Source organism: Rhipicephalus sanguineus, unplaced genomic scaffold, assembly GCF_013339695.2.
Source record: "Rhipicephalus sanguineus isolate Rsan-2018 unplaced genomic scaffold, BIME_Rsan_1.4 Seq564, whole genome shotgun sequence".
Lineage (NCBI taxonomy): Eukaryota > Metazoa > Arthropoda > Arachnida > Ixodida > Ixodidae > Rhipicephalus > Rhipicephalus sanguineus.
The window spans coordinates 19,491-32,140 of NW_023615522.1; the positions used below are offsets into that span (position 1 = coordinate 19,491).

Genomic DNA, 12,650 nt, shown 5'->3' on the forward strand with positions numbered 1-12,650 from the left:
AGTGACTTGCAATACGGAATGACTCCAATACTTCGCGAATATCATGGACACAGCACACGTAAAACAATATTTTTTCGCTGAATAGTGCAAAACACAAGCGTCTCCTCCTTCATGACAAAAATCGGCCGCAAGTATCTATTATAATACGGATGACTTCCAGGAATTCATACCAACATGGTCGTCGCCTACCATCGCTGCGACTACGCGTTTTGCACCTCTGATATTGCACGAAACTGTATTTGATCCCAAACGGCAGTTCAGGAGGCCATCGCGGAAAGAAATCCATTCGACATATCAACCGAGGGGGCGCACCTGGGCGCACTGCGATTGTCACTCGCTGATTCATTCGTCCACGGCCGCTACCCCCTCAACGGCTAACCCTAACGCCGTACGCACGAAGCGAGACGACGGGACCCTGCAGGTGAAAATATTGCAACTGGAAACAACTGGCCCTAACTCGGACCAGTTCAACTGGTTTATGGTCGAATTCCCAGTTGGGACCCACTGGGACCGAATTCCCAACTGGGACCCACTGGCAACTGGTCCCAACTGGGAATTTGACCATAAACCACTTGACCTGGTCCCAGTTGGCACCCACTGAGAACTGGTCCCCACTGGGAATCCTGCCATAAACCACTTGATCTGGTCCCAGTTATTTCCAGTTGGCAGTGGGTCCCAGCGAAGGCCAGTGGCTCTTACTGAGATCTCAATAAGAGCCAGTGGCCCGTTGCAAATGGTGTCCCATTAGGAACTACTGTCTGAAGCTGGTCCCATTAAAAATTAAACCTGATGTGGCTATTTAATTCCTGGGGCTCCAGTGCAAGATAAAAAAAACAACCTTGGATACTCATCAAATGTTTATTTTACAAACACAGCACTCAAAATTTTTTTTTGTGTTTGGCGGCAATCCTGAATTTTTTCCGTGAGATTCACGTGCCCGTGACCAATGGGAGAGCGTTGCTGCAAAATAAGAGGTAACATATTTACATGCATGTCTCAGAATAGCCATATCAATTTATTATACACAGCAGACCAGCCTTCTAAAAATTCACACTACTCGCGAACACTATTCCAGAGATCATGTCGGATGTAATCCGATTTTTTTTAGGTTGCTTACCTCAGCGCCAAAAACATAAGAACTACGGGCAGTAAGGCGATCGAAAGCATCTTTGTTTCCACTCGAATGTATGTACCTACAGATGCAACAGGTTCGGGAATATCCATTTGCAGTGCAAAATACGGGCCCCTTTGCGCTTTCTTTAAAAGTCGCGGACGGAGCTACAAATTTGCACGAGTATACTTTATAGTTATTTAGCATGCCGTTCAAAATACTATTGCACGACACTCGTTTTTTGTGATGCTAAAACAAATGACAGAAAATTAGCAAGCATTCCGCACAAACCTCTAAGCAAACTGCTCTGTAATATTACAGAGCAGTGCCGAAAGAACTTGTTTCGTCTGAACACTCAAAACACTTTGCATTGCATTATATCAAGATGTTCTCTAGGATATTCAACAACTAGCACTCGAAGTATAAGTGATATATAGTTACCTTCAAACGGCTGCATCGCCGACAAGGCGCAGGCTTGCACAGCATTCCGCACACAATGGATCCACATATCCGTGTTGTCACAGGAAAAAACACTTGTCCGGCGTTCACCCATATAGACTTCCAGAGATGAAACTGTCGGACACTAATTCGATAAAATCTAAATTACGCACGCCATGACTGCACGTTCCTTTTGAAAAACAGCACAACTACGCACGCTTCCACGGACCACCACCACAGAACACTTCCACCACTCGGCAGCTAGCCCTCGTTAGGGTGGCTAGAATGGGGAGGTGTGAAAAGCGAGCCGTGTTTCCCTTGCCCGAAGGTGCCGCGTTGCGCGATCCCTCCGCTAGGTCGAGATATAGCGCGACAGTCGGAGGCGCTGCCTGCTCGCATGGGGGATGGGGGAGACGGCAGTGTAAGCCGCTTGCGGCCGAAGCTTGTCAGCTTCGTTGGCGTGGACGTGCTTTTACGAGTTCCCTGTGTTAGTGTTCCTCGAGAGGAATGACGTGTACAAAAAAAGAAGAAACTCAGCGACCATCTTCACGGATTCGTGCAAACGCACGGAGATAAAGAAGATATACACAAGGACCGTGTTTTGTGCCAGGCGCTGCAATTCGGTGTGCAGAACATGTGCGGAAAAAGTGTCACTTTTCCGTGCGCCGGCATGCAGACAGATTAGCAGTTTGGAAGCGGGCAATCCCAAAGGCCGACAGAGCGACACAGCGAGAATTAGGCCATCTGTGAAAAAACATTTTGACATAAGGTAAATGTACTGAACCCGTTCAAGTGCTGCAAAGGTTTTTGCGTGCGTCTGTGACAAGCACGCGCGGGCAAGTGATAGATGAAATAACCTGAACGTTTTATTTTCTTCTTCTCTTTTATTTTATTTATTATACTTTCATCGACTATAAAGAGCAACGCAGCGATGCTCACCTTGTGTATTTAATAGCGGGCTACGCAGTTACAAAGCGCATTTTGATATCTGGCTGCACACACTGCAAAAATGCGTGCATCGTTCTAATAGAAAGCACTGCATGACAGCTGCAAAGTCAGATTACTAGCAAATGGGATATTTGAGGGCTGCTGTATCCATCAAAGTTACTATACAACTTGACACAGATATTATATGTGAAGCAGGCTGACACTTGTGTTCAGCACAGTGCGCCTGCATTCAAAGATAGTAGGCAGCTTGTTGCAGCTCTGTAAGGAGCGTGTTGCAGAAATTGGCTACGTCGAACATGTGAAGAATGGACAATGTCAGTGGTCAAATTCTTTTGCATCACTATCGAGGGTTCATTTGCCTTTGAAGGGGTTCAACCAGGGATAAAGCGAGGAGAAATAAAAAAAAATTGAATACATGCGCATCACCTACAAGAGTATCCACCAGTGTATTGCTCACAAAATGATGCTAATTGAATTTTGTTGAAGCGATGAAACTAATTGCTGTCTCAATTTCTATTCAACTTTGAGCATACTGGCTCCGTGACGGCGCGACCACGAGTGTAATGCAAATTCAGCATTGAGTAAATGGCAAGGAACAAATGGAGAAGGCAAGGCGCACTCTCTAGGTATATTTAGTATTACGAGTAACTACAATGTATCAAAGGTTATCGCGTGATAATGTTAGAAAACGTCGTCAAAGATATAACGCTCCTGCAGGAAGAAGCTTTCTCTTTTACTCCGTAAATGTCTAGATAAATCTTATGAAGATGAAGATAATTTTGCCTTCATCAAACATGTAAACATTGGTTCATTCGAAATAACACTTCATCGAAGAATGGTTTGATTATGGAGGCTCGAATTATGCCTGGTTGTTGGCGGCCGAAAGCTTCGCACTAATGCCGTGATCCTTGAGTGAGTAAAAATGTTTATGTTGATAAAGCTCTTTCACTGACGAAAATCTAGCACCGACGCGAGTGCATGGTCGTTGGCAGGGGGCATTTCCCCTGCCTCCCTGGAGCCACACCAGCGTTCCCCCACTCCACCATACGCGATACAGCACGGGTTTGCACCCCCGAAGACAAAATCTTGCCGACGCCCATGCGCGAGTGCATTACCACAGCGCAAGCTGGCAGCGCCTCCGACTACAGCGCCACCGCTGCGGGATCGCGAATGGGGGCCAACTTAGAGCGGCCGGTTTTCACACCTCCCAATTCTAGCCACCCTACCCTCGTACACATGTGGTGTACGAAACTAGTATGGCCGTGTTTCTAAATTTTCTGCCTTTATTATCGAGCTTCTTTCTTCCAATAAATAGTGCGGAATTGGCATGAAATAATTCTTTTCAGTTTATTTTATGTGTAATCTTTATGTTTCATTACTTTACTGCTTCGTTTGTTTGAGCGTATGAGATACGAAACTGATGTGACGGCTGTCGAGGCTGTTGGGGAGAGAGCAGAGAGAGTGTGGCGCGCGCGTGCGTTTGTGTCGGCAGCATGTCGGCGGCAGTCTCGCAAGTGATAGCTCTCGGCTCTGCTCGATTTTTCTTTGTCGTACGTACGGAAGTAATCGCTGTGCTGCACACAAGCCAATCGAGCAGGCATGCCCTCAGTGAGACAACGGCAGTATTAACACCCCGACGTCAATCGGGTCCGCTTTGCCTGCGGGTATCCGCGATGGACGTAAAAAGATTGACAACAGCTGATGACAGCAGTACTGATGCTAAAGCAAGCGTACGTTTGAGTGCACTGTGTTGTGCATATGCGCAACGGAATAATCGACGATAATACACGATTTTAAAAAATACATATCAGGTCAGGTAAGATTGTTTATATTATTGTAATGGGGTTAAAACATCGCGAAGAGGAGGATGGCGTCTAAACAAGAAACGATAATTCATTCGCAAACCATGAGACGCTATTTTCTTATTCTCTCATCGTCCTATCATCTGTGTTCATAACGGCCCCTTGCAATACTAGGCCAGTGATCAGGTACCTTTCTGTGAGTATGACACAAAAACTCTTGGATAAAACTCATTCGCTCAAGTCCAGCAATGCTACGTCGTATACATTCGAGTTCAATTTTTTTTTTTTCGTTCACTGTGAAGAATCGTACAACCAGAGTAACTGGTAGCACTTCGAGTTAGCGTACAATTGGGACCATTTGCTTCCAATATAACTGGATATAGTTTACAACTGGGACCAGCTGCCTCCAGTTCAACTGGTCATGGTTCCCGTTGGTGGCCAGTTGAGTTGTAACTGGGACCAGCTGCTAACTGGAACCAGTTGCAACTGGAATCAACTGGGACCAGTTGGTTTCCAACTGGGGCCAGTTGGCCTGCAACTGGGACCATTTGATCCCAGTTAACACCAGTTGAAACCAGTTGGATTCCCAGTTACACATTTTCACCTGGGGGAGCTGCTTTTTTTTTCATACGCTCTACGTCTTCGAGGTGAGTGGTTGACTTCCCATCTATTCGCCTTTGTGGTTGTAGCTCGTGCCGCTAAAATCGATCTGTTGTCATATGCTCACGCTCAGCAATATCCGAGGCGAGGCCGCCTCGAGTAGAGGCGGGGAAATGTACGGGTTACGCCGACGTTTTCGTTAAACTTTGATCCCCGCACTGCGCAGATATAATTAGTATGATTCTTACCCTTGCGGATTGTACTGTGCATGTTTTTTGAGGCGGAGTTCAAAGTGAGCGCACAAAATGCAGCATTTACGGAAATCGCGGAATGATCGTGTAGGTCGTGTTTACAGCTCGAGCTTGTGGTTTTCGTTTCGCGCTGATAACTTCGCCGCAGTTGTCGCATTACGCTTTATTCTGCACCTGCGCAAGGAATTAAGGACAAGAATATTGCGATTGCCAGCAGTGTTCGGGCTTGTCAGTCCCGGAGCGCAGCCGCTCCATGTGTGTGTCTCCCTTAGTGCTGGCGCCGTTAGGTGAGCCTCTGTTTACGCTGCCGGTATGCCGCTGCGCCGAAAGACGAGACGATCTACCGTGAAATCGTGGCGCGCTGCAGCCTTCACGCGTGCGATCACCGTCGGGCGAAAGTGCATCTTCTCCGCGGTGTCTGATAAAAGGCACGAGCAGCCCGAGAAGGGAACTGTAAACTCAATGGGAACTCAAGCAGCATGTAATTTTTTGCGGAAAGCTATTTAGAAACCACGGCTCGTGAAACGCGTTGTCAGAAAATCTGCGTTTCCTAAATTAGGTTAGGACAAAATTTCCCCTGTAGAACGATGGTAGGATATTTACTTAAATTAAGTTTTACAAACTTTTACGCTTTAGTGGTTTTTTTTTATACTGCCTTTAATATGGGCAATATGGTCTATATTGGTGATTTTTTAATACAAAGATAACATTCAGTGATATATGATAGTTTGTATTAACTCATTGTCAGGAAGTTTTACTGTAGGTAAAAAATAATTTGAGATGTATATAGTGTGAAATAATGCGTACAGCTGGCGACAAATTTGCAAAAAAAAGTTTGTTTTTGCACATGTTTGGTCGTAAATTTAGCATTGAGGTCGCCCTAGTAAAAATATGGTAAATAACACATTTACTAGTGAGCTTCATTGGCTACTGATTGAGAAAGCTTTATAAAATAATTTTTTGTTTTAAGCGAGAAAAATATCTTTGGAGTTGTGTTCTGCCAGTCTGTGTGCTTGCGCGTGTTTATACCTCGTAGCAATGCGTCCTAGCGGAAAGTACAAGCAGCACGGACATGCGGAAGATTTAGACACGATAAGCAGCTTTGTCCGTGCTTATTTCAATGATCTACTAGTGTGTCTTAGCCTGAGCCAACGAGGAAGTCGAACCATACTAGAGTGCATGTGGTCGCCACATGCAGCTCTCCGCTGACGGCCCCATTAGTGTGCTTTTACAGCACCGGGACGTAATACCGATGTGTGGAACACCCCGTTACCTATGTGCTAAGATTTAGAAGTGGGAAGGACACTACGATTAGGAAAAAGATCTTATAAAGATAAAACACGATAAGATGCAGTCATGAACCAACACATTCATATTTAAGTGACCATGTTTTACCATTGACCATGTGTTGGTTCATAACTGCAACTTATTCACCATGCAACATATCCTTTTTTTATTTTGATAGATCCTTTCCTTAATCATAGTGTTCTTCCCGCTTCTCAATCCTAGCGTATAGGTAATGTGCTGCTGCGCAGGCACACTATGCGAGCAGTCAGCGGACAGCTGCACGTGGTTAAACGCACTCTAAGTAGGGGCTGGATTTCTTGTTTACTCAGGGCTAACACTCAATAGTAAACCATTTAAATAGGCACGTACAAAGCTGCTTATGTTGTCAAAATGTTCCTCGTGTCCGCGCAGCTTGTACATGCCGCTGGGATGCATTGCTACGAGGTATAAACACACGCAAGCACAGAAACTGGCAGAACACTTCAAAAATATTTTTCTTGCTTAAAACAAAAAATTATTTTATGAAGGTTACTAGTAAATGCGTTGTTTACCATATTTTTACTAGGACCACCTCAATGCTAAGTTTACGACTAAACATGTGCAAAAGCAAACTTTTTTGCAACTTTGTCGCCAGCTGTACACATCATTTCACACTATATACATCTCACATTACTTTTACCTGCAGTAAAACTTCCTGATAATGAGTTAATACAGACTCTCTGCTCCATATTTCCGCATCCACAAGTGTACTGAATATCAAGTTTTACGAAGTTTAGGTGCCTGTGTAAGCTTGACTCGTGATGTCACTGTATGTCATGTACTTGAGGAATGAACAAAAGAAGGGACTAAAGGGCTCCTTCTTCTTTGTTAGACAACCTTAATGACAACTAACAGACAGTAAAGCCAAGAAAAGTATTGGGGACGTTATTTGTATGCCACCAGCAGGGACCGAATATGGAAGCTTCGAATAATGCATCCGATGTCTACCGATTGAGTTACGGCAACGGTCTTTCTCCTGGGCCATTTTATCGAGTGTATCTGTGATATCGGTCGATGCTGGCAGCACGTTGTCTCTTTGTCCACTTTAATTTTTTTAATTACTACAAATAACATCCCCTATAGCTTCCTTGGCTTGATTGTCTGTTGGTTCTCATTATATATTTGAGGAAGACTTTTCGTTTCATGTAAAATCTGATGAGGCGCCCTCATTGGAGCTGTCACCATGAAAAACAGATTTCACCCAAAACGAAAAGTCTCTCAGTACACTCGACCACAAAATAATACGGGCCACACAAATGTGTAATGAAATTGCCATCTACACTGTCTAAGGGCGAGCCATCCGCTGTCGAGAGCATAGCTGTGGCCACGCATTCTCCAGAGCAGCACTCTTGACAGCAGATGACTCACCACTAAACAGCGCAGATGGCAATTTTTGCACGTGCTCCCATGGTCCATATTATTTCGTGGCCGACTGTATGTGAATTATAGTGACATCACAAGTCAGACATCCACCTAAACTTAGTGCATATTCAGTTCATTTTTCAATGAATCACTCCCATTCCTTCGATGTATGAGTAACCGAAACAGGAGGCAAAAGTTCTCTATCTACCACAAACGAACACATTCACACCACCACGTGCATTTCAGTTTGAGCCATCCGGTAAGTCAAAAGCATGAGTTGTCAATAGCTTATTCAGAATAAATGAAAAGCATTGTAAGTTAGAATCTGACAGAAGCAAATGAAGTCTGATTTTCACTAAACTCAAAAAAAAAAAAAAAGAACAGCCTGCCCACATCTCTTCCTTCATAAGACAACCTGGCAGGAAGAAATCATGTCCAAGAACAATGCTCAAAAACAAGTATCTTGTGTTAATTTATCTCTCCCATATATGTATAGGTACCAGTGCAGTCATCAGCCGAATTTTAAAGAAAGATATAAATATCATCCTTCTACTGACCCCCAAAATCCATGCTACAGCATATACAGTAATACCTCGCTAACCCGCACTCGCATATCTCGAAAAATCGGCTAAGTCGAAATTTTCTCGGTACCGAACGATTTCCCATAGGTGCAATGTATTTATTGCCCTTCATCTCGAAGTATTTCCGTGCCACTTCGGTTATCTCAGAATCTCGAGTGAGAGTTGAACAAAAATTTTGTCGCTGAACCGTTTCACAAAATGCTAGCGGCAAAATGTCCTACGTTTCACAAGGTTCGCGCGAGGCTGCCGCGCTTTCGACGAAGTGGACACTGTTCCCGAAAGTGAAGTCGGAACCTAGCGGCATAACGACTTTGTCAAGCACCCCTGTGTCACGTCATGTGACGCCATAGACGTGCACAGAGGAAGGCCCTGCAAAATAGCATGGGTCGCACACGTCGTTTGTTTACCGTCAGTGCGATTTCAGCATTTTATTTACGCAAGACACGTCGCTCGCATTTTCTCGTCGGTCGTGCGATGTGGTGAGGATAACGCCGCCAAAAGCAAAGCAAGTCACTGATGTGCAAAGAAAGGTAGCACTAATCAAAGAAGCGGATTCGAGGCTCAAAGTTCCGAACGTCAAAACGGCGCTGATTGTGTGGTTGCACCGTGCGACAGGAGCCCCTTCGAGTCACAACATTGACAGAGAAGGCCGATTCTCTGGACTTAGTGGTGGGCTACACTGCCTGCAACATCGACTGGTTTGACCATTTAAGTGAAACAACTTGGCGTCACGCACGGTGATCGCGGCAGTGTCGATGCAGCTACTCCAGGGGTGACGACATCAGCCGAGACAAGAAACGTGTTTCACTTGATGCGAAAAGTGCAGCCGTGCGGATGATCGCCACATGCGGTGTGTTAAGCAACTCGAGAAAGCTTTGCTAGGTGCAAGTGTTACTGCGAGGCAGTGCCGAAAATACAAAGGCAGCGCCGAAAAACACAGCTGGTTGACAGCTCTGGTATGTCACTATTTTTCTTTAAATTCTTTACAAAGAGCCAGTTAGGCCCTCCAGTTAAGAAAGTGGTCGGTAGTAATAACGTTTTTAGATACAACTGGACTTCTCAGTAGAATTTGCGCAACTTTGCTTATCTCGAAAATCTGCTTAACGCGAAATTTTTTCTGGTTTTTACTACTTCGAGTTAACGAGGTATTACTGTAGAAGTAAAGGGGTTATCTACCAAACCAGTTGTTCAGACTGTCAAGCAGCATACAGTGGGGAAAATAGAAAAAAAAAAACAGCAAGAGCATCATCACAACAATGATGTCAAAACCTACACTTGACAACGCGACGCCTTAACCAAAACATTCAGAGTAGGCAAGCCACAAAATTGGTTTCTGAGAAACTGAAACTAGCGACCGAGACGTACCAGCAAAATCAACTACTCTTTAAATCTTGGTAATTCAAAATTTCTAGAACAGTTCTAACTGCTCAAAATGAAACCTGCCCACCATTTATATGCCTGCTCTTCACATATGCAAGATAGTGAGGCCACTAATGTGTACTGTCAGCCCTCTCTGACATCCTAGTCACATGAAGAAAAAGAAAAGAAAAGAAAAGCTTTATAAAGAAAAACGGCATGCAAACACGGACACAAGAAAGAAGTCAGGACTCCACAAACGTGTTCTTTCTTGTGTCCGTGTTTGCACACCCCGTCTTTTTAGAATGAATACTTACCAACTAGCTCAGCTCTCTGTTATTCTAAGTTTTATAAAAAAGTTGCGTTCTTTCTCTTCGGTTCTATTTGAAGTTTAAAAGGCGCGACCTACCATCTTCGTTCTCACTCCCTCTTCGAAAGGATCACAGTTGATACCTAAAAATCCGGATTTAGATGAACCAACTTTTTTTTTTCAGTTAGAGACATTTCACTTTTAATCATTTCTGAGTGCACCATGATTTGCAGTGGAAAACATCATCTGCATTAGGAAATGATTTTGCTTGCAAAGGGTTCTGTTGCAGTTCAGTATCAGAATTGCTAAGCACCGTTCAAAGGCCGACACTGTTTTGGTCTTTAGAACTGTGGTGTATCTCTTTAGAGGTGTTATTTACCTCTAAACTGATAAACCAATCAGCCAAACTGCCTTTAGAAGCAGTTTGGTTGGTTTATGAGCGCAAATAAATTTTGGGTGCCGAATGGTAAAGTTCCTTTCATCATTGCAGAAACAGCAGTCCTGCCTCTCTTCAATATCTGAAGAGCACATTATGCCATCAAGACAATGCTCACTGCTGAAACAACACCACACGTTAACAGCAAGCGGAAGAGTAAGGTATCTGCAGTTCAAGCAGTGCAAAGGTAACAACTCGACGTGGGTAATCTATTGCTTGCCTGTATTTCCCAACCAAAACATTTGTATGCATTTTAGGGCTTTTACGTTGTTATGCAACATTGTTGCATAACTAGTGCAGCTGATAAGCAGCTAACAGCTGCGCCAAATTGTGCTGAGAGTGGTTTTTCCTGCTTTTCCTCTACCAAACAGCATTTTAGACAAAAAAATGCTCCAAGCTTGCACCATAAAGGCACAAAAGCTGGCCAACTCGTAAAATTTAATTGAAGACCTAAAGCATGCCACCATTGTCCTGGTGATAAACTTGAGGGGTCATAGTCGTGAACATGGCCGGTGTAATCCATAGCTCCTGCAGGTTTAATTTTGTTGCGTTTCTCTCTGGCTGGAGTGTTAGTGTTCTGATGCTGCGCAGCTATTTTTCTGGTGCTACTGTGATGGCGAGCCTGATAAAGAGGCTTTTCAGGTGAAAAAGCATCTTCGGTTAATGTTTCGTTGCAAATTGTTTAGCATAGTGGATGACAGTGCAACATCATTGTACCCAACCCCTGGCTTCAAGAAGCAAAAAAAAAAAAAGGAAGCCTAACCACTGCTGCCTATGGTTGCAATTTAAGGAGCTTTCATACAACACAATGCATAGTTGTCAAGAATAAACTTTGCACATTACAGGTGAAGAAACGTACTATATGCCCTCACTGTAACTATGGCTCAGTTGTGCGCATACTGAGGCATGGTCTGCATTCATAGTTACTCTTAAATCTTTTTTGTTTTTATGTTTGCTTGCTTGAGGCATGCCTGATGTGTAAGCATGCTGCAAGTACAAATTCTAAAAATGGCTTTCCACCATGATATACACATGGAGAAGAGCACGCTATTAAAATTGAATGAAAATAGCCTGGTCATTTAATTTCGAATCCTAATGTTGATACAAATATAGCCTGACCTGCCACATACGGTATGTTGACTATTTTAGTTCATATTGAAACCATATGGTAAGTCTACATCTCACACTGCCTCTGAAGTGGTTTTTGTTGTGTCAGATCAGCTTCTTTAATATATGAGTATGTGTACTGAAAGGTGACATGCTTGTTTCACCACTGCAACAGCTCTAAGATGATGATGTGTTTCAAAACGCATCGATATTCTGAAGTGAAACCACTTGAGAATATCTTGCCTTCCAACTTTCTTACACATAATTCCATCGTCAAAGCACACTCCATGTGGTGCTTGGCTGCCTTGAATAAGTGTGCATCTATTAGCTACAATTGACTTGTTTGTTTAACATGCATTCATAGTTTTCCATATGTGTCTAGTTACCCTTTGTTCAACAAAAAGATAGAATAAAGCAGAAAAGTGGCAGGTTAACTAGCAGAACTAGTCATAGCACAAGTGTGGTTGGAAAGAGAATATGGTAACCATAACAGGGGAAGCCTGTGTGGATACTTGGTTACAAATAGCAATACATTGTGTTCTACTTGAAAAGAAAAAAAGTTAATATTGTTGCTTTAACATGTAAAACAATAAAAGAAAATCAGATGGCTATAGTTGCTTCTTCTTGCATTCAGGTGTGAGGATGACATGCTTTTCATAGCAGAGGCAGCTCTGCTCCCACTTTTGAAGGAAAGTGGGTACCTTTGATCATTTAATGAGTACTACCACACAGGCTGCTGTACTATGGGGCTCTGGCAGCAGTTATCCGTAGTGTGATGTCTGAAGGTGTGCACCAACTTCGAATTTCCACTAACTCTCTCAAGTAACTCATTTTGTTACAGTGGCAAGATAAAATGTTTGTTTGATTAACCCCATTTCTAGACAAAGGAAATGTAAGTTGTGTAGCCATTGTTTGAGCTTATGGTGCTGTTGTTTTGCGACAGGTGTTCCTTCTAGATCGGATGGAGCTTGGAAGTATTTCAAGAGGTTGTAGCTCAGGTGCCCATGAGCCAAAGGCCCTTT

The 12,650-nt window shown here is 43.6% G+C and overlaps 1 long non-coding RNA gene across 2 annotated transcripts; it reads left to right on the forward strand.

The window, feature by feature from the left end:
* Positions 1–4,918: 4,918 nt before the first annotated feature.
* LOC125756730 (uncharacterized) lies at positions 4,919–12,644 on the forward strand. Of its 2 annotated transcripts, none has more exons than XR_007414706.1 (3): positions 4,919–4,946; positions 10,576–10,708; positions 12,572–12,644. It is a non-coding gene; the product is annotated as an uncharacterized LOC125756730 (long non-coding RNA). The 2 variants fall into 2 exon arrangements; XR_007414705.1 differs by lacking the exon at positions 4,919–4,946 and adding an exon at positions 9,258–9,375.
* The last annotated feature ends 6 nt before the right edge of the window (positions 12,645–12,650 follow it).